Source organism: Dipodomys ordii, unplaced genomic scaffold, assembly GCF_000151885.1.
Source record: "Dipodomys ordii isolate 6190 unplaced genomic scaffold, Dord_2.0 Scaffold447, whole genome shotgun sequence".
NCBI classification, from domain to species: Eukaryota; Metazoa; Chordata; class Mammalia; order Rodentia; family Heteromyidae; genus Dipodomys; species Dipodomys ordii.
In genome coordinates this window covers 24,183-47,263 of record NW_012267663.1, presented here as the reverse complement: position 1 = coordinate 47,263, position 23,081 = coordinate 24,183, and the positions used below count along the sequence as shown (strand labels likewise).

At 39.6% G+C, this 23,081-nt stretch overlaps 1 long non-coding RNA gene and 1 pseudogene across 1 annotated transcript; both read left to right on the top strand.

The window, feature by feature from the left end:
- The first annotated feature begins 9,473 nt into the window (after positions 1-9,473).
- On the top strand, positions 9,474-14,468 carry LOC106001819. Its single transcript, XR_001175858.1, has 3 exons — positions 9,474-9,573; positions 11,533-11,591; positions 14,406-14,468. It is a non-coding gene; the product is annotated as an uncharacterized LOC106001819 (long non-coding RNA).
- A 2,230-nt stretch (positions 14,469-16,698) lies between these two features.
- The window catches only part of LOC106001811, a 30,413-nt pseudogene continuing 24,030 nt past the window's right edge, over positions 16,699-23,081 (top strand).

Genomic DNA, 23,081 nt, shown 5'->3' with positions numbered 1-23,081 from the left:
GGTAAACATTCCTTGAAAATGTCTTATATAAACATATTGATCCTCTTTTAATCCTCTGCACTTCCTATGGCTTTTGTTTTTTGTTTTTTTTTTGGTCCGGTTGTGGGGCCTGAACTCTGAGCCTGGGAGCTGCCCCTCAGCTCTTCAGCTCAAGGCTAGCGCTCTACCATTGAGCTACAGTGCCACTTCCGGCTTTATTCTTTTTGCTTGTGTGGTGCTGAGGAATCGAACCCAGGGCCTCAGGCTTGTGAGGCAAGTGCTCTACCACTGAACCACCTTCCCAGCCCTTCCTATGGCTTTTGAAATTTTCAAAAAGCTGCTGGCACAGATATAATTCAATTGATGTGTCTGTTCTGACAAATTACAATTTCTCCACTAATATAATTAGCCTATTTTACATCACTTAAAATGAGAGAGACTGGCTTGTCAGGTGGTTCAGTGGTAGAGTGCTTGCCTTGCATGAATGAAGCCCTGGGTTTGGTTCCTCAGAACCACATAAGCAGAAAAAGCAAGCAGTGTACTGTAGCTCAAGTGGTAGAGTGCTAGCTTTGAGCTGAAGGTCTGAGGGACAATGCCCAGGCTCAGAGTTCAGGCTCCAAACCGACAAAAAAAAAATGAGAGAGATTGCCTATACGTGTACACCAAAAAAATTGTTAAAATACAATTTGAATACAATACAGTGCCCTAGATATGTGTCTGCCTGTCCTGATTCTTGAACTCAAGGTCTGGAATACGACCTTGAATTTATTTGGTTCAATGTAAATTTTCTGCCACTTAAGCCGCATTTGCACTTCCCATTACTTTGGTAGTTTATTGGAGATAAGTCTCTCAGACTTTTATATCCCCCTGGCTTCAATCTGTGATCCTTGTAGCATTCCTTCATGTCTATCCTAGGGGAACACAAGCAGGCACAGGAGATAGATTATTATAAGGTTTATTAGCATTTGTCCCTCTTCTGGTTGCAACAGGATCTGGGGGGCAGAAAGTGAGTTAAGTACATGCTCAGGTGTGTCCAAGATGAGAGAGGGAGTGGCCAGCTATATGAAGGGAACTCTAGGTCTGGGAGAAGCTCAGCTCTGGGTGGAGCTGAGGACTTAAGGTTGGGATAATACTAACTTTCCTCAGATCTCAGCCTTCTGAATACCTAAGATTAGAGCTATTAGACGTGATAGCCCAGTTACAATGTTTTTTTTTTAATTCAGTTTATATTCTAATGAAATAATATGAAATAGAAGACTTGAAAATTTTAAGGCAGGATGTTCAGTCACTAATGTGTATGAGGACAGTCCAAATCCCAAAACACACAGAAAATGCCCCACCTTGAAATCTGTAACACTCCTGATCTTAAGTATTGTGAATGTGAACACTTAGTCTATAATAAATTCTTTTAAGTTTTTCAAAGTAAAAAACATTCTTGTGACAGAAAAACCCAGTAGTAATGTGCAAGTATTGCTTTTAAAGGATTCTTATTGTCTTTCTGAGCAAAAACAACCTCAATAATGTATACAGTATATATTTTCACTTTTTGTATATGTCACTGTAAAGGTCATATATTTTATATTAACAATTACCATTCTACGTAATTGTAAAACTACACCAATACTCTGGATAATAGAATATCCTGTATAATCAACCAATAAGTACAAGCAAAAGCACATTGTGATAAAATGTGTTGGTTTTAATTTTGATGGATCTACATTTGGGGGTATATTTTCTGTTAATATTGTTTAGTAACACATTAGACTTCAATCTTCTGGTGCCTTGGCTGGGGATGGTTGACTGGGATTTTGTCACTCCTCTGACCAGCATTTTAGGTTGCATCTTTATGAGGCCCTGTATTGTATCTCCAGCAGAATGGACATGGTTCTTAATATGACTACTTAGGAAAGTGAGGGACTTCTCATTCTGTGTTTATTTCATCATTACTGATGTACCTTTGGCCAAAGCAGTTTCAAACTCAAATTGCAAGTCACTGTACAAGGTATGCTAATTATTTGGATAAAGGGAAATGTGCCATTTGACAACCATTATTGAAATATTATAAAACAAAAATACGTGTTGTATATATTTATCTCTATAAGTTTGTGTGAAAATACTGTTCATAACATACATGTGTTTGTATATGTAAATAAATGAGGTAGACTACAAATACTCAATGGAGTCCTAAGATATCTTTAAGGTACATTAATAGAAAAATAGTTTATATATCCCTAAGTGTATTTCAGTGATAATAACTTTCAGTGAACAGGTGGCATGTTTTCCTTTTTTGGTTTCAATTTTTCAACAATATTTTGTACGAACTTTAGTTTTTATTCAATCTATAAGCATATTAACATAGATATGAATTGCTTTTATACTGTTGATCTATCTTCTAATGGACCATGTATATGTCTTTTCTTTAGGGGGTGGGGTCCGGTCGTGGGGCCTGAACTCTGGGCCTGGGCACTGTCCCTTAGCTCTTCAGCTCAAGGCTAGCGCTCTACCACTTGAGCACAGCACCACTTCCAGCTTTTTTCTTTTTGCTTATGTGGTGCTGAGGAATCGAACCCAGGGCCTCAGGCATGCAAGGCAAGTGCTCTACCATTGAGCCACCTTCTGAGCCCCCGTGAATATGTCTTTAGTGGACACTTTTATGCTCTTCTTAAGACAGGAATGATTCTTCTCCCATAAGAAGGCTTTATGCTTTTCCAGCCCACATATCATGTTTTGAGCAGGAACTTCTAGGGTAAAATCACACAGGTTCTTTTCTGACTCCCTTATTTGCCTTTGCTCCTAGCCATGGTTCCAGAATCTTCATTCATTGTCAACAGCAAGAAAGAATGAAAGGCTTGCTAGTGAGATTCTTTTACTTCTCACTTTGACATTCCATTATGAACCTAAGGGTGTCCAAGATTGAAGAAGAGAAAAAAAAAAGATTCAGCTTCAGAAACATGTTTCTAGAAAAGCTAATGATGTAGCTGGGCGCCGGTGGCTCATCCCTGTAATCCTAGCTCCTCAGGAGGCCGAGAGCTGAGGATCAGGGTTCAGAGCCAGCCCAGGCAGGAAAGTCTGTGAGAGTCTTATCTCAAACCACTAGAAAACCAGAAGTGGCAATGTGGCTCAAGTGGTAGAGCACTCGCCTTGAGCTGAAGAGCACAGAGTCAGCGCCCATACACAGAGTTCAAGCCCCATGACCGACAAAAAAAAAAAAATGCTAAAGATGGCTTGGAGATTTAGCAGATTATAAAATCTGACATTCTAAGTTAAGTGCAGATATGCTTCAGTTTGTTTCTACTTTTTTTTTATTTAAAACTATGTCCATACTAGCATGTATAAAATAGTTATTTTATCAGAATTTTTATTTGAATTTTTCTCATGACTACTGATATTAAACTACTTTTATATTTTAATATCCTACATGTGTGCCACAGCTACTCCAGTGGAGTCTGCTTAGCATGGAACACCTGCTATCAGATCTGAGAATGGGGCTTCAAAGAGGCCTACCTCCTGGAAAGTCTGGCAAGCCCCTGGGAAAGATGTGTTCCTGTTCCTGTTTCTCTTTTCTTCACTGTATAGGAGTGTCCATTAATCTTTTACTGTTCCTGCTGCTTGTTCTACTTACTCATGCTCAATGTTCCCTTATTCAGGGCTCTTTCTTGGAAGTGATGATGACTCCAATGTCTGATGAGTGTTCTGAGAATATGACTAACTCACCAGAGTTAAGTGCTACCCTAAAAGCCCCTCTTATGGAGGCTATTAGACAAGTCATAAGTGAAAATAAAAGTATTGGGGGTTTCATGACATCACTTCAGCAGAAGGAATTGTTTGTAAGAGATATACAAGAAGCCGTAGGCACGGCTAGAGCAGAAAGAGTGTATGGCTATTGGAGACTTTCCTTTAATCCTGAAGCATATACAATAGATTCATATAGATATCCTGTAGATAAGAAAGATGTAGAGGGATATTTAGACCAAAAGCTAAATAAGATTCCTAAAAGGTTGGTAGATGGAAGGTGGCAATGGCTTATCAGAGGAAAATGGTGGGATCCTCCATTATCTAGAGGACCCCAAAGACTTCCCCCAGATCCATAGCCTTTTACAGGTGTGTATGATAAGGATGGCAACCATTGGGGCTGGGAAGGTGGCTCAGTGGTAGAGCACATGCCTTGCATGCCAGAGGCCCTGGGTTCGATTCCTCAGCACCAGCTAAGCAAAAAGAAAAAAGCCAGAAGTGGCTCAAGTGGTAGAGTGCTAGCCTTGAGCTGAAGAGCTGAGGGACAGTGCCCAGGCCCAGAGTTCAGGCCCCATGACCGGACCCAAAAAAACAAACAAAGGATGGCAACCATTGGGTAAATTACTTAGGAGAAAGAACTTCCTATTACTCTCTTTCATTTACTGAGAGACTTGCTAGATCAAGGCCTCCTTGGTGCTTACTATCAAAAAAGAAGGAACAAGGAAGATCTTATGAGACAGTTAAGGCCTTTATGGAAAAGAGTAATCGATTATGTGAAAGGGTTACCAAGAAGACACTATGAGCCTAAATTTGATATATGGCCAGATTTAACTAAGTATACTAAATATCATGATTTGGGCCACAAATTAGGGACCCTCTAAAGAATGGCAAAGAAGCACAGTTGCTTAGAAAAGATTTGAAACACATAAAGTACAAAACTAAACAAAAGTAACTATGAAGTACTAGAGTTCATGCCTTTCTGTTCAGCACCTTGCCCATATGCTCTGTTAATGGTTAATAGGCAATAAACATAGAAACCAATTGTATTTCTTAAAAATAGAGGTAAAGCTGAAAACAAGTGCCTATTGTCATAGCTTGTCATTCAAAAAAACAAGATCAGGCGACCAGCTGGTGACCACCCAAGAACGAAGCCTTGCAGCAAGATTGTGTAACCTTTTGCCCTTTCTCTTGGAGACTTTTGCTATAAAAGCTTGTTATCCTCTGCAATAAATCGCACTCAGCATTCATTCTTTTTGTGTGTGAGTTGTCTGTTTGCCATCTCCCCACCTATTCCAGTTGCCTCCACTAGGTGTCTTCCGTCGTCCCGACAGAGCCGGTCTGCGGCACTAGTATAAATAGAATTTACTTCCTACATTATTTTTAAATTGTTCATTGCTCACAGAATAAGTCTAATTATTTGTTATAACAAGATTATATCCTCTTCCTTCATTCATCTCAATGATTGTCTGTTGCAGATTCTGAGGTAGCATGTACAAGTATGGTAAGGTACTCAGGGATAGATTATGGCTTTGACTTCCTCTGGAGGAAAAGGTGAATGAATGGAAAACATGGAGCTCATGCATACCACTTGTAGAATTCCTTTGGCAGGAGATGTGGTGCACCTCTCATGGGTTCCACTATGCCCTGAGATTCCTGTTGTTAATCTGATCCACCACCATGGAGGGCCTGTGGAATATGGAGAGCCTGTGGATTTCACATATTGTCTACTGTTGTGCTGGTGGAAGTCTTCCAATATGCACTGCACGACTGGGCTCAGAGGAGGGCTCAGGCCCCCATGTTTGTCAGCCTGTTTGGACAAGCTCACCCTGACATCTGCAACTGGCTGCTGCTGAGGCCTTTTGGACTAATGCCTCTCTTCATCCCATACCTCTGTATCAGAGACGTGTACTGTTTCATGGTTTTGTATCATTTACTGTGCAAGGTTGTGTTATGTATCTATACATGCTTGGTAGTTGAGCTAGGTATGGTTTTCAAGGGTGGGGTGGTTTTTGATGCCTCTAGCAGGAACAATAGTGCTCTCACTAACTGCATAAATACTCCGAGATTACTATGCAATCACCTTAACTTATGTTGCCTGTTTAGTTGATAGAACCATTATGGTATAATAAGTTTGGGTCTCTGTTTGCTATTGAGGTTTAGAGGGTGCTTAGCCATTGCTGCAGATTTTTGGGAATATTAGTTGCCAGCATTTTTGCTACCCTAAATGTTCTTGCTAGTGCTACTGCTTCTGCTGTGAAACTTATCCAAACCATATATACAGCACAACATGTTAATACTTTGGCTTGATATGTTTCTGGTTCCCTGGGATGCAGGTGGGCTTAGATAAAAAGATTGTGATATGTTTTATGATTTGGAAACAGCAATGATGTATGTTGATAATCAGGTAGACACGTTAAAAACCCAGTTAAAAATGATGTGCCATGCTAATGGTTAGTACATCTGTGTTATTCCTCTTAAATAGGATGGAAATATGATTTGGGCCAATATCCAGTGACATATTTGAGCAATCTAGTCCTTTGATAAGTATTTTTTGCATCCGGTCATGGGGCCTGAACTCTGTGCCTGGGTGCTGTCCTTCAGCTCTTCACCTCAAGGCTAGCGGGCTACCACTTGAGCCACAGTGCCACTTCCGGCTTTTTTCTTTTTGCTTATGTGGTGCTGAGGAATCGAACTCAGGACCTCATGCATGCAAGGCAAGCGCTCTTCTACTGAGCCACCTTCCCAGCCCTCCTTTGATAAATTAAGCTTAGACATTATGCAGCTTCAGGGTCAGAAATCTGATATTGGTCACTCCACCCTATAGGTAGCACATCCTGCAGACTTAGCTGCATCAGTTCTCCATTTCCTGCAGGGATTCAACCTGGGAAATAGCACTCCTTTTACCATTTCTTAGGCATTTTCCTGTTTCTTGTTTGGTATTCCTTTTTGTTCTGTTCTTCCTGAGATGTATTATCTGCTGCTTTTTCCAGGTTCAGGCTGATAGACACTTGCTCAATTTACAAAATAAAAAGGAGGACTTGTTACAGACCCGGAGGTGCCAGGAACTGGCAAGGTGTAAGCAAAAGCTCCACAACCATGGACTGCAACCTTCAGGGTTATAAGTACTTGCCCTTTTCATAGGAGGAAGTGTTCCTTCTAGCTTCTGGGCCTGGGGCCTTACCTGTAGGAGTTTGGTGGACAAAGGTTGAAGTAGAATGAGGAAGGATGCATATGATCTGCAGTTGTTGCCACATTGAGTCCTAGAACAATGTGATGCAAGAACTGGACAGATATAGAAAATGTCTATAGCTAATGATATTGCTGAAATAAGAGAGATTCATCATTGGCCTTGCCTCTGTCTCTTCCATTATTATTCTCTTGTTCTTCTGGAACACTGCTGGTGTTGTGGCTGGCCCCAGCAGTGGTAGTATGCTTACCTAGCATGCATGAAGCCCTGGGTTCAAGACCTCACTACTACATACACAGAAAAGCAAAATGTGGTATTGTCACTTAAGTAGTAGGGTGCTAGTCTTGAGCAAAAGAAGTTCAGTGACAGTGTCCATGCATTGAGTTCAAGCCCAGCATTGGGACATAAAACACAAGAAATGCAAGCTGGGTGCTGGTACCTCATGTCTGTAATCCTCACTGTTCAATAGGCTGAAACCTGAAGATCCCAGTTCAAAGTCAGCCTGGCCAGCAACATGTGTGAAACACTTATCTCCAGTGACCACTAGAAATCCAGAAGTGTGTTGTGGCTCACATGGTAGAGCACTTGAGCTCAGACATGGTTCCCAGGCTCAGAGTACAAGTGCCATGACAGACCAAAAAAAAAAGATAAAAATATAAATAAATGCATCAGAAATATAGGCTTGAACAATGAAAACTACACTTCACATGTTGTCTTGGAAGCACTAAAGTTCTTTCTGATCCTTTTCTCCTCGCCTCTCAACAATTTACTTTTACAGGATGAAATTAGTTTTTCTTTATATTAATAGAGGTGCTTTTAAGTTGAAGTCTATACATCCAAATATGCCCTTTGATTCCCATTTTCATGAGGAATAGTTCAGGTCCACAAAAGAGACATGGAAAACACATACACTGGAGCACTAAAATCAGTTGTGACAGTTTCCAATCCAAACCATCCCAATTATAGTGTATGTAAAGGATCACCAAAAATCACAATAAACCCTTAAGAGACAAGTATAGGATTTCTGATTATGCAGACCCTGGGGTGCATGCCAGAAGCAGGCAAACTGTGAGCAAAGGATTCACGGCCATTGACTCCCACCCTCAGGACTGCAAGTCCTTGCCCTTTCTTGGTTTGAGGAAGTGTGTGTTCTAGCTGTTTGGCCTGGGGCTTTAAGTGAAGGGAGGCTTTGGTGGAAAAGATAGATTGAAATAGAATGAAGAAAGATGTGTGCTGTTTGCACTTTTTGGCAGAGTGGGCCTAGACAAATATTACACAAGCATTTGAGAAATATAGCAGAACTGTGCCATCAGCCATCTCTCTGTATCCTTAATTATTATCCCATTGGTCCACAGAAATCTTGCTTGTGCTTTGATGGGACTGTGGCAGAAGACAAAGATTTATTCCACAGCTTAATGGATAAGGGCTGAGAGGACAAGTCAGAGGTCCCCTAGATATGTAGCCTAAAGCTACTGAGAGGAACTTTTAGGATCAGAGAAGAGGTAAGAATTCTAAAGAGATTTTCACATGCAAAATGAGAAGACAAGAGCAGACTGGTTTGTAAATGATTAAGATTCACATCAACATAGACCTACATTAAACTTCACTCTTCTACTCACCTGCATTCATTCTGACCCCCAAACCACTCTCTTTGTAGGAAAATCGGGGAAATGTGCCATGTTTTTAAGAATCCCTGTGAGGAAATTTTTCACTAGTTATCTGAAGAAATTATTAAAGGAAATCCAAGTAGAGCACAGCAAATGCTCATAGACAGTGCCCAAACTCTGGGTTGAAGCCTCAGGACCAACAGCAAAAAGAAAAAAACATAAAACCCTTAAATGAAAAGCAAAATTCAGAAACAGCCAAAAACTCATTTTCATTTAATAGATAGAATTGGAGATTTTCTGGAAAATTAATTGCTTGATTTTTGCGAAATCCAAATCAACACAAGGATTATGGTGCATATCCACATAAGCATCTTCCTATTCTATGCCTGTGTGTACATTACAGCAATGGAAAATGACCCAGTATAAGTTCAGTGTCTATGAGTAGCTTTGTAAGATGAGAGGGGAGGTATTAAACAATGTAAAGCTAAACAGAGATATAATTTACATTCAGCAGAACACAGGCATAGAACAAAAAAATGAATGAGAAACAAAGTCTCATAACCTCAATTTCATTATTAGAACTAAGTACCAAAAAGTCAATGCATCCAATTCTCCCCATATATATCTATTTTCTGGTTGATGTTACAATATTTCACGAAGGAAACATTGGTTTTGACAAAGAAACTCAACTTAGCTTCCACAGCAGGGAGAGAAAAGTCACAATGCATCCAAGCACTCTTGTGACCAGCGGTGTGGCAAGGTGGCACCGAGCATTGTGGGAATTGTAGTCTCCTTGGAAAACTTTTGGTTTGAAAGGCCTGAGTTGTTTTTGTTTTTTGGAGGGCGGAAGTGGAGGAGAGATCCTTTTGCGCATGCACCTCCCCGCCCCCCATGGGCGTTTTAAATGTGCCCCTTCTGGATTCTTTCCCTTTGCCTTGCTGCTGGAAGTGCCCTGAGGTACAGTTTGGCCTTCCTTAGGTGGGAGCCAGGAGGCAGGCGCCCAGCTCTGTGCAGTGGAGCTTGGGAGGTGTAACTTGAAGGAATCTCAGGCTTTGGAACTGATGTCAGGTAGGAACTGTGCAATTGCTGCTGGAGTCTGTCCTCCACAGGTTTCTTTTTCTTTTTGTTTCTGGTTTTTTTTTGGCCGCTGGTGGAGCTTGAACTCTGGCCTGCAAGCACCGTTCCTGAGCTCCTCAGCTCATAAGGAGAGCTTTACAATTGAGCCAAAGCTCCCGCTTTCCCCTCCAAGCTTTTCTCCAGTTTGGGGTTGATAATTTGCTTGAGGTTCAGGAGTTTGTGCTGCCATTAGCTTCTGGGCCCTGAGCTGCAAGAACCTGGTTCCCAAATGTCTGAGAGCAAGTTTGGTGATTCTGCAGACAAGGAGAGCCCAAGAGCTGTGCATTTGTACTCCAAGACCAAGAGATTCTTCTATTAACACATGTGATTTTATTTGCTTTGCCCAGGTATAAGAGCAGTACAGGAAGAATTCTAGTGAAATTGTGAGGTGTGTGCCTGCCTTGAGTCCTCTTACATTGCAGTTGTATTTGGGGCTTCTGTGTTGTTTCTCCTAGAGATATTTTAATCTGTTTGGCTTGAGGTTTTAATCTCCTGGCTTGAGTTCACACATGTTTGTACATGACCCTGTTTCTAGAGACAGTTTTACACAGGATTTTGGAGTAGTGAGTGCTAGTCCTGTATTTTTAGGAATGAAGTCTAGCAATGTTTGAAGCAGAGCTCCCTATCAATAGGAATCGCCATGCTAAATGGAAAAACCTTGTCAATTCTGAGAAGCCGTAAAGGGAAGAAGCAGAAAAGCACAGGAAGGGGAAGATGTTGCTAGCACCAGATTCACATGGTACTCTTTCCTACACCACTCTCAGTCATTTTGTGTTGTTTCAGGATTGTAATTAATTCATAGAAGTCGTGATGAGCTGGCTTGAGGAATAAACCAGAGCCTAGATATCAGAGGGTACCTGAGGCTGTGGTTTGGGATGGTGACGTAATTGTTATGACTGAAAGTATCTATTCATGTACTAGTCCCTAATCCTTTTCTTGCTAATTTATTCATACTGTTACCACTATGATTTTTAGTATGTAATCATGCAAGCTTATCTTAAATGTCTCATCTATGGATTTGCTAATGCTAGCTCTAATCGATTATTTGTGCCTGGTAGTGCAGAAAGTGTTGGTCGGGGACATATGGCCTTAAAGAAAAATCACAGAAGAAAACTTGAGGTAATATGTCTTACTCAAGGTTGTATGCTTTGTAGGTGATGCTTATCTTCAGGTGTGTCACTCCTATATGCACTATTTTATGTTGTATCTTTAGGATGGTCAAGGATCTTCCCATGACTGTTTAGGGAAATGAACATTAGGGACTTCTCAAGCCTGGGTTTACCTCATCTTTACTCATGTCCCTTTGGCCAAACCATGTTAAATGGGAAATTGCAAGTCATTGCATAGGTTTGCAATGGGTACAGTGAAATGTGCCATTTGACAACCATGATTGAAATATTATATATAACACAAGAAATATATTCTGTATATATTTTTCTCTATAACTTTGGGGAAAAACTACTGAGTTACATCATACATGCTTTCCATGGTGTTTAAATATGTAAATGAATGAGTTAGAACACAAATTCCAATGGATTCCTAGGATACCTTTACATTAAAAAAAGTAGTTCATACATCCTGAAGTTTATTCAGTAATAACTACTTTTAGTGGAAATGTGATATGTTTTTGCTTTCAGTTATTCAATATTTTTTGTAGGAACATTCAGTTTTACAAATGTAGTATGTATATAAATATAGAAATTATTTGGTTTAATAATATCTATTTACCAGGAAATGGACTAGATTTGTGTTTATTGGAGACTTGAATGCTTTGCCTGAGACATTAAAGATTCTTCTCTTATAACATGACTTTACCATTTTCCAGCCCATGTATTATGTTTGCAAGAGGAAATTCTGGGCCCAAAATCTCACAGATTCATTTCTGAATAAGTCATTTGTCTTATATCCCAGCCATGCTTCCAGAATCTTCTGCTCATTGTCAGCAGCAAGACAGAATGAATGGATCTCTGGTGAGTTGTTTTTTTATTTCTCATTTGTTTTCCATTCCATTATATGAACCTAAAGATATCCAAGAATTTAAAACATTACCAACCACACAGATTCAGCCCCAGGGGCATATTCATAAATCAGATAAAGATGGCTTATAGATTAGCAGATAAAGATTGCTTGTAGGTTTAGCAGATTAAATGGTTATATTCTTTCTAAGTTGAATGCAGATTGCCTTCAGAATGTCTAGATTTCGTCTTGTCATAAAATGTAATCAAATCTGTTATGTGATGTAATGACACCAAGCAGGTTACTTCTCATGGAAGGTGAAGGATAGATTGCAACCAGATCACATCCTCATGAGTAACATTAAACTATCTCAATGAAATTTTCCTGGAATTGCTGAAATAGTGTTGTGGTCACACACACACACATTCATGTGTTTAAGGGATGATTAACCTATATGTACTTAAATTACTCTCCATATATACTTGTTGGACGACTTCATGGTCTTGGTCTTACTTGAAACTTAGGCTTTATTTGTTGTTAAACTTTATGGTCTTTCTACAAATTCCTGTTTGTTTTCTAAAGTATCCTCACAAGATTTCTTTCCTTTATTTTCTCTCTCTATTTTTGATTTTCTACTCACTAGTGTTGGTTATTTTTCTCTTTATCTTTGTGTCTATCTTTCTATCATTTTTTCTTACTTTTCTCATTCCGTCTTTCCTCCATATGTGTCTCAGTTGTTTCTTTTCTTCAAATGATCTGTCTGGGAAATAGCTTTTCTTAATGATCTTATTTTGCTGACATTGCTCTTAGGATTGACATTTTTCTTACCCATTGTATAGGAAAATTTTTTGCCAAGAGAGTTCTAGAGGATTCCAGAAACAAAGAAAGTTAGAGAAATACAAAAACATAAACAGATAGACATGGGGGAAACCAGGGGTCCCGAGACTCTCTGGCACTTGGTCCCTGGGTACCAGCAAGCTAGCATAGTTCCTTGAGTGCACACAGGGAAGATTACTATTGATAACAGGCAAAAATGAAGTATCTGTATTTATAGTACAATCAGAGCCACAACAGTCTGTGAGGGAAACATGTTTCCTCATTCTCCTGAGACAGAAGACTGGCTCCCAGAGAAAATGCAGACATGAAGTTCACCTGGCCTTCAAGGTCAACAGCACCTCAGTTTCAGATGCTATCTTTTCAACAGTAAGGAAAAGGCCTGTACTCCAGTCTCATAACCCTCTCCAGAATTCTCTTTTAAGCCTTCTGTGGCCAGCTCTCAGTGCTCTCAATGCTGTCAGGCTGGAATTCCAACCTCTCAAACCTTTTCCCCTTCAGCTCAATTTCAGAGTTCCCTACAGAAAAGTACTTACTTCCCCCAATTTATACAGTATAAGAAAATCAGTTTTCTCCTGATTCTGTTATCTTTGGTCTAACTTCATTTGATGTTGTATTCTGTTTTGTTTTTCCTTCCCACTACTTTTGAATATTTTCATTCACTGAGAGTTTATGATAGGAACTGGTTTTGATTTTTAAAAAATACAGTGACAAGGTGTTCTTTATTACAAATATCACTTGTTGCAAACTCTCACAGATGATTGCTGAGGAATTGATTTGGATCTCTGAGGAATTTCGCTATTAACTAGCACAAGTGGAAATATATCCTTAGGGATCTACTGGAGAAATGATTCAGGAATATGTGCCACATTTGATCATTTGGTCATATTTATTATTTTTGTCATCTTGAGTGTTCCTTGAGCCTCTATACATTTTCCTCCACCTTCCATGAAGCCTATTAAAATGAAAATCTTGTAAAGGGGTATTTTATTCCCCTCCCCTCTATATTTTGTATTGTAGAATGTAGGCAAAGTTTACAAAACTTCATGGTAGTAGTTCTTTTTTACATAGGATTTTAATATCAGAGTATCTATGAACACATTTCAATATTTAATATTTAAACCAAACATGGTTAACCTAGGATATTTTTATGTGGGAACTCAATCAAATCTTATCAGGGCCAAATAAATCATTAGCTATTTTCTGGAGTACTATTAGTGCTTTTTAACATTCATGTGGACACTGCTTCTCATAGATCTAGTAATGTTTTATGTTCTGTATTCCACGTGATACCCTGTATGTGCGCTGCTTGCTTATGAGAGTACTTGTTAATAGAATGTCTAATTAGGATTTATGGTGGAGCAGTATATGTAAATGCAGAAAAAATATTTGATTAATTCACTGTCAAACTGATATGTACTAAAATTTTATCAAAAAATGATAATAAAAATTTTAAGACACCTCCTTACATTTAATGTTGTCATGCCATGTGTCCTTAGAATTTTTATCTTGTCTCTATTGCCAGCAGCAGAAATGTGATTGCATGCATTAGAGAAACTGTAATTTTTTATTGGTCTCAGGGCTTGAATTATGAGCCTGGTTATTGTCCCTCAGGTCTTCAGGTCAAGGTAAGTGCTCTACCACTTGAGTCACAATGCTACTTTCAGTTTTCTGGTGGTTTATTGGACATAAGAGTCTCAGGGACTTTCCTGCCTGGGCTGGCCTTGAACCTTGATCCTCAGACCTCATTCTCCTGAATAGCTAGGATTACAGGCATTAGCCACCAGTGCCCTGCCAATCTGTGTATTTTAATGACCAGGTTTATATGTTGTCAAATATTTCTAATTTGCTATTTAATTTCCCCAGTGAATAGATAACACAGCAAGCTGCAAACATTTTATATAAGACAAAAGCATACCTGCAGCATAATGAAATTCCAGATTGGAATTCTCATGACCCAGGTCTGATTTCTTCATGGAAATATGCCATTACAGAAGCTGATGTCATTTGATGATGTGGCTGTGGACTTCACCTGGAAGGAGTGGCAGGATCTGGATACTAGTCAGCGGACCCTTCACAGAGATGTAATGCTGGAGACCTATTGCAACCTAATGTCCTTGGGTGAGCAAAGGTCACTTTTAATTGGAAGATCAAGTGCTTTTATTTTGTAGACATTTGACTGTTTATGATATTTAGGTATAAGATTCCAGTCCATTCCCAGGTAAAAAACTGCTAGTATAAAAGCCAGCCAAATTCAGGTCTGGGAGCTTGGTGTTGTTTGCCTTTCGCACTACTGTATTAGCCACAACTCCATTTTGGCTTTTGTTTTGGGGTATATTCTGGGTTTCCATGCCCAGGTTGGTTTCAAGCCTGTCTCTTCTGATCTCACCTCCTAAATGAAGGGTTACAGGTATAAGCCTTTGCATCATTACATTTCTTTAAAAAAAAAAAAGATTCAAAAAAAAAAAGATTCCACTTCATGGGAAGTGTCATTTCTTTGTAAGGGAAACTTCACCTTCATTATATGTAACTCAAGAGCTAATTTTATTCTCATTCTTTAAGAAGGCAAATCAGTAGTTGGCAAAAGTTCTAAACTATGATCCCCTTATAGGAGACTGAGTTCCCAGCCTTGGGGTGATTATTATAGGTGGATCTACAGTCTAGAGAGAATATACATTATTACTGAAAGTATGATCTGGAAATCAGTAGTTGAAAGTGTGTATTTGTAAGCCAAACTTGACACAGGGTTTATTGCTTCAAGCTTGGAATCCTAGATACTTTGGAGGCTGAAATCTGAAGATTTTAGTTTGAAGCCAGCAACTGTAGAAAAATGACCATGAGACTCTTATCTCCAATTAACCATTCCAAAACTAGAAATGCAGCCAAGACTCAAAGTAGTAGAATGCTAGCTTTGAGCAAAAGAGCTGAGTTCAAGCCACACAATTGGCACAATAAACTAAAAGCTGGGGGAAACTCCACCATGGAGCTGTTAAGAATTGAGAAACCATGGGCTGGGAAGATGGCTCAGTGGTAGAGTGATTGCCTTGCATGCTTGAGGCCCTGTGTTCGATTCCTCAGCACCACATAATCAGAAAATAAAGCTGGAATTGCCATTGTGGCTGAAGTGATAGAGTCCTAGCCTTGTGCTTAAGAGCTGAGAGACAGCTCCCAGGCCCAGAGTTCAGGCTCCACACCTGGAACCCACCCCCTACAAAAACAATTAAGACACAAGATTTAGGAGCAACCTTGTGAACAGGATGTCTGCAACCTTACATTAATGATGACCCAGCAAGAACAATAGTTCTCCACTATTTCTTAATCACAGGGCACTGTGTTCCTAAACCTAAATTAATTGTGAAGCTCGAGCAAGGGGCAGAACCGTGGGTAAGAGAAGCCTCAGACAAGAATTTCACAGGTGAGTTAAAGCATCTTGAATGGTGATGATAGATCCAGAGCCCAATTGATCTGTTTATCTTGAGCTGTACAGAGTGATAGTATTCCTAGAGCCCCTGAGTCATGTGTGGGAGAGAACTAGGTGATCCTTTGTATCAAGGAATTGTCAATCCAGAATTCACGTGGAGACAAACTGAATTTGGTGTGCCGGTGTACTTAATGTTAGCAATTCTCTTTGTCTGTAGAGAAGTCATTCTTAAAGAGAAAAGGACAATAAGAAATGTAGAAAGGAAATCTCATTTTCTTTTAAACTAGTATTATGCAGGTAGGAAGAAAATAGGTGTATGCTAAGGGCTGCTATCCTCTGATCTGGACAATTTCTTATCAGTGTTGCTAGGCATGGAGGGAGATTCAGAATGGAAGCATTAAGAGTACATAGATGAATACTTTCAGTAAATATTTCCTTGAGAAAAATAGAAAAATCTTAAATACAGAAAAACATTATTTTCCATTGTAAAATGTCAGTACTACTTTCTTAATTACTACATTGCAGAGAAAAGTATATATTCTGCATAAAACAATGATTTGATATTTGAATATCTTGTAACAGATGTGAGAAAATATCTTTACATTAAGGAATTTATAGATCTCATTTATGTTTTTGTCTATTACTCATTTTAGATGCCCCAGAAATGGAGGATGTGATTAGCACCTGTCAGGAAAGTCACAATAAATATCTCTCTGAAATAGCAGTCATGAATAGTAACTCAGGGGAGGAAAAAGTGAGACTTACAAGAAGTTTTCATTTGAGCTCCATACAGAAGTCAGAACTGATTAAGAATAATGCGAACTCCTTAGGGATGAGGACAGAAAAGGTCACTGGCTGTAAGAACATGGGTGTTTTCAGTGAACCTGGTAAGATGTGTGCTGCATACAGTCCTCATGTGTCTTCTGTAGTTGAAGAATATAAACAATGTGAAAAGTCTTTCACTGACAAGACACACCCTGTTGTCCCTCAGAGAACACACACAGGAGAGAAACCTTATGAATGTAATGTGTGTCGAAAGTCTTTCACCCAGAAATCAAAGCTTACTAGCCACCAGAGAACACACAAAACAGAGAAACTTTTTGAATGTAACATTTGTGGAAAGTCTCTCACCTGCAAGGCATATCTTACTAGACACCAGAGAACACAGAGAGAGACAATTTATGAATGTAACTTGTGTGGAAAGTCCTTCACCCAGAAGTCAACTCTCACTGTCCATCAGATAACACACACAGGAAAGAAACCTTATGAATGTAACTTGTGTGGAAAGGCTTTCACCCAGAAGTCACAACTTACTGTCCACCAGAGAACACACACAGGAGAGAAACCTTATGAGTGTAACTTGTGTGGAAAGTCTTTCACCCAGAAGTCACAACTTACTGTCCACCAGAGAACACACACAGGAGAGAAACCTTATGAGTGTAACATTTGTGGAAAGTCTTTCACCTGCAAAGCATATCTTACTAGCCACTAGAGACCACACACAGGAGAGAAACCTCATGAATGTAACATGTGTGGAAAGTCTTTCGCCAAGAAGTCAAACCTTACTGACCACCAGAGACCACATACTAGAGAGAAACCTTATGAATGTAACATATGTGGAAAATCTTTCACCAAGAAGATACACCTTACTGTCCACCAGAGAACACACACAGGAGAGAAACCTTATGAATGTAACATGTGTGGAAAGTCTTTCACCCAGAAGTCAAACCTCACTGTCCATCAGAAAACACACAGGAAAGAAACCTTATCAATGTTATATGTGTGGAAGGATTGTCAGCCAGAAACTACACCTTACTGTCCACCAGAGAGCACACACAGGAGAGAAATTTTATGAATGTAACCTATGTGGAAAGTGTTTCACCCAGAAAATACACCTTTCTGTACATCAGGAAAAACCCACCAGAGAGAAATGTTATGTATGTAGCAGGCATGGAAATTCTTTCACCTGGAAGGCACACCTTAACATCCATCACAGAGCACAAGGAGAGAAACCTTATGAATGCAAACAGTGTTGAAAGACCTGGAGGTCACAGCTTAACACACATAATTTGATTCACACAAATGAAATAACTTAGGACTATACCACATGGGGAAAACCTTTGATCTGTAAGAAAACTGAAATTGCAATACAGAACTAATACAGGATAGAGACCTTATGATATAGCAGATGTGGAGTCCTTCAACTAGAAGACACAGCTCTGGGTTCACAGAACACACAGACACAGACACACACACTCTCTTTCACACACACACACACATACACAAAGAGGAGAGACATCATCTGTAGGAAAAATGTAAAGGTTTTCTAGAAAAGTCATAACTCAGTTTGCATCAGAGAACAGACACAGATGAGAAAATACAAATGTAACAAATATGGAAAGTCCTTTACCAAGTATTCATGTATCCAAGTTCATACAACACACAGTGGAGAAATGTTAAAAATATTATAAATGTGGAAATCCTTCGATCTGAAAAGAATACCTCAATATTCATCAGAGAACTGACTCACATAGGAGAAAATAAAGTAGTGAATATAACCTATTTGAAATGAATTTCAATCAGAATTGAGTCCTCAGCATATGTGTGATCATACACAGGAGAGAAATTATGAGTATAGAAAACATTTTGCCAGAAGTCACATCTGTACAGGTATCAGAGACCTGGACACATGACAGAATTTCTGTCAATATAAACATGAGAGGAAGTCTTTCAACCAGAAGCCAACCTTCAACAATTATTAAAACATTCACTCCAGAAAGAAACCCAATGTAGGAAAATAATTGTCAGAAAACCTCTGTCAATTATACAGAGAAATTCTTCATGGCAGAGGTAAGTTATGTGTGATGGGAAACCATTCTTCACTCTTCAGCTTTCTTTGAGCCAATATTTCTCATCATGTTGAGTGGGGATGGTGTCCTTCAATATTATCCAAAGCATGTAGAAACAAGCAGTCTTGACAAGTAATTCAGAGATTGAAGTTATTAACTTGTGTCTTTTATACTAAGAAATGGTGTATCAGAGTAATTTGATAAACTCTTCTTAGAAATATGAGTTCTAGCCCTTTGGGACTGGATTCAGATCATCTCCAACATAGTTAGGGGAACAATAGTCGAGTAAAGAGTGCTATGATAGGAGGCAAGAACATGAGAACAACCATTTTTCTACTGTTCTCTTTAGTCACCCTCTGTATGTGTGATCCATGCCTTATAGTACAGATGAGTTACTTATTCCAGTTCAGTTTTTGAATGGAAGATCTAATGGAAGATATTAGTCCTTATTGCAGTACATATATAGTACTGAAGTCTTTCTCGGAGGGGTAAAAATGCTCAATAGGAAATGTATTCATGACCTAACTCATATAATGGTATAACCAATCTATATAGTATCTTTACAAATAAAATATATATTTTTAAAAAATATGATGGATTAATAAAGATTAGAATCTCTGCATTTTGCCTTAGGGGAGAACCCCAAAGTGTCTTCAGTGCTTGCTCTTTTCTTTAATTAATCACTGGTGATGTGCAACTTGTGATTGATTCACTCTTAGCCCATTTAGTTGTTCTGCTGAGTGAGCTATTACAAAACACCAGTGTGGACGATGTGTCTCACGTGTATTATCTCATAGCAGGCCAAAGTGGATATAACATTAGGGGAAATAATCAAGCACACAAAGATATTGATCGATCTCTCACAAAAATTGAAGCTAACAAAAAATAAAATCATATGCCACTTGAGCTACAGCATCAGTTCTAGGCCCTGAGAGAGGAAGGAAAGAAGGAAGGAAGGAAGAAAGGAAGGGAAGTGAGAGAGGGAAAGTGGAAGGGAAGGAATGAGGAAGAAGGAAGAAATAAACTATTCAAAAGAAGAATGTTTAATTTTTGGTGAATGTGAGAATTATTGTTTCAGATGTGAGGCTCAGGACAAATGGCTTTTACAAACAGGAAATTCTTGAACTGTTTACAAAATGATAAGGAGGCTGTAACATTTTATAAATTGATTTAATAATTTAGTAATTTTAAGTAAGGAGGTCAGGTGTGGCTGGTGCCCTATTGGCCGCCTGGTGGATGGTGGGGTCTGGCATCTTGTCTTCATGCAGGGGGAAGGAAATGCCCCATCCATCACTTGCCACCCAACTGATAGGTGTGGCTGGTTCCCTGGAAGCAGGTGTGAGCATTTGGCTGATATGTTACTCCATCTGTTAGTCCAGTGCCTGGGACTGGAATTTCCTGTAGACCTGCCTCCTGCTTAGGCCTTATTTAGGCTGGACCAGCAGTGGCACTAGATGCCATGGTACATGTCTCTGTGATCATGTCCTGTGTCCGGTCTCTTGGCTTGTCTCTGGTCATCCTAATGTGCCAATTCATTACTCTCTTGGCGCTGCATTGGTTTCTTTTATTTTTGGTCTGGTCGTGCGCCTGAACTCTGGGCCTGGGTGCTGTTCCTCAGCTCTTCAGGCTAGCACTCTACCACTTGAGCCACAGCACCACTTCTGGCTTTTTTTTTCTTTTTGCTTATGTGGTGCTGAGGAATCGAACCCAGGGCCTCATGCATGCAAAGCAAGTGCTCTACCACTGAGCCACCTTACCAGCCCTGCATTGGTTTCTTACTGTTGTTTTTATTTTTTTTTTCTTTCTGTCCTGTTTCCAAGCTGTCTAAATGTATTTGTGGACAAGTCTTTATTACATAAGGCTGCTTACAGACGGCTAGCTGTATAATAAGGACTCCAGATTTCCATCTTCCAAACTTTGGTTTCCAACAAATATACTGTCTTCTTTTACAGAAACACAAAGGTTGAACTAAATTTAGAATTTCTAGAGCCAAGATAGATGCCACTGTATAGTTATGTAATTAAAGATATCCTGGAGAGGGCTGGGAAGGTGGCTCAGTGGTAGAGTGCTTGCCTTGCATGCCTGAGGCCCTGGGTTCGATTCCTCAGCACCACATAAGCAAAAAGAAAAAAGCCAGAAGTGGTGCTGCGGCTCAAGTGGTAGAGCGCTAGCCCTGAGCTGAAATGCTGAAGGACAGCACCCAAGCCCAGAGTTCAGGCCCCACAACTGGACCCCCCCCCAAAAAAAAAGAAATCCTGGAGGCATTTAAAAAAATTAGTGTGGCCGGGCGCTGGTGGCTCACGCCTGTAATCCTAGCTACTCAGGAGGCTGAGATCTGAGGATTGCGGTTCAAAGTCAGCCCGGGCAGGACTTTGACCCTGAGACTCCTATCTCCTATCTCCAATAAACCACCAGAAAACCGGAAGCGGCGCTGTAGCTCAAGTGGTAGAGCACTCGCCTTGAGCTGAAGAGCTCAGGGACAGCACCCAGGCCCAGAGTTCAAGCCCCACGACCGACAAAAAAAAAATTAGTGTGTTGTAAGGCCTAGACAAAGAAGCAAGACCCTTAGGTGAAAAATCAGTGATACAAAAGGGAATCTGGTATAGAAGGTAAAGGAAGCCTCACAGATTTTTACCCCTGAATTCAAAATGAGGATAATAATATGATCTGTGCAAACAATGCATTCTTCCAAATAATTAGTGGAAGAATTTGGATGTGGTTTACAGAATGATAGGTAAACAGTCCTTTATTGAGATTGTAAAAGGACCTTTGCATATGTCTGTATGATGTTATGAATTTTATATCCTATTCTGTGGAAACCATGAGTCCTGCTTGGATCAAGTAGTTAAGATCTCCTGATCTAACAGGGCACTGGTGCTTCATATCGGAATTCTTAGTTGCTCAAGAGTATGAGGTTTAAAATCACAATTGAAAGGCCAAGTAGGTAGGAAATGCTGTGAGACTGTTATAGCCAATTATCACCAAATTTTCCACAAGTAGTGCTGTGAATCAAGTTGATAGTCTGTCATCACTTTTGTTCCTTCATTACAAAAGTTCAGGGACAATACCCAGGCCCTGAGTAGAAAGAACTCCAAGGCCAAGGAAGATATTTTGTAAAAATGGGTTCTTTGGCCTTCGTGCAGGAAAGTTTCCATTCTTGTAGAAACCTAAAATACTCCATAGGGATAGTCATTGTCCCCCAATTGAAGTTGATATTGAAATGTCTTATAATGGTAATGATAAATTGTCACAAATAGTTGGGTATCTTTTCAAGTGAATGCACATGCATATACCTTTATGTTTCTGACTAGTTCATAGGTCCTTGCAGAGGTTCAAGTTACTATGTAGACAATGCGATCCACATCTGTAAGGTGTGGAATTAGACATTTCAAGAGAGATCTCAAGATATAAAATGTGGCCAAATATTTCAGTATACTTGAAACAGTATCATAAGAAAAGAAGAAGTCAATAGTGATCATTTAAGATCCCAGAATACCAATATATTTGAACAAGAAGACAATGCTCTTCCACTGTGTGCACACAGATGTTGGAGATATACTCTTTTCCGTCTGTTCTGTCCAGATGTGTAGAAGCACTTTTGTTGTTCTTCCCTTATGGATGGCACTTTATTTCAAGGCCATTCCCAGGGGTGAATGACAGGTTGTTTATTTTCAGCTCATTCTAAAAGCTCCTATGTCCTGAGAAGAGAAGTGGTGAACCATGACTTGGGTACATATCCACCCTAGACCTAATCACTAAGAGGGGGTTAAGTTGTATAATTTTTCAGAATGTCAACGGTCCTACCACAAGGTTCATCCTGTAGCAATATCCAAAGTTAGGCTTTAGAAGAGTTCTGCCTTTGTTCAAAGATTTCAACCCTAAATGAGATTATTTTCAATAGCCATTCATTGAGTATTACTGGATAAAGTATACAAACACAGTCACATCTAAGTTACAGAACTTTGTGATACCATCAGCAGGGGCAATTCATTTGACTCAAAGTCATGACCCTGAAGAGTCTTCTCTCCAGATCTAAGTATTTAACCAAAATCTCCAGTTCCAAGCAATCTTGACCCCAATGAGAGAACAGGATTTTAGGTGAATCCTTGTTTCTTCCTGAGGTTAACCTGGAATGATGCATCTCAGAGTGACTGGAAGGGAAAGAAGCTCAGATACTGAGCACACTGGGTACTCAACAAGGCTATCATAGGATTTTCACTAGAACCTCAGGGATCACACAAGGTCTCCTTCCATTACCTTGAGCACTTATATATTTATTGTTGTCCACCTCTAGGTCATTTTTCATCCCATAATTAGCATAGTATTAAGTTTACATTTTTCCTGCCCCTTTGAGAAATATCTTACCCTAACCTCTCTTTTCTATTTCCCCAATAAATGGT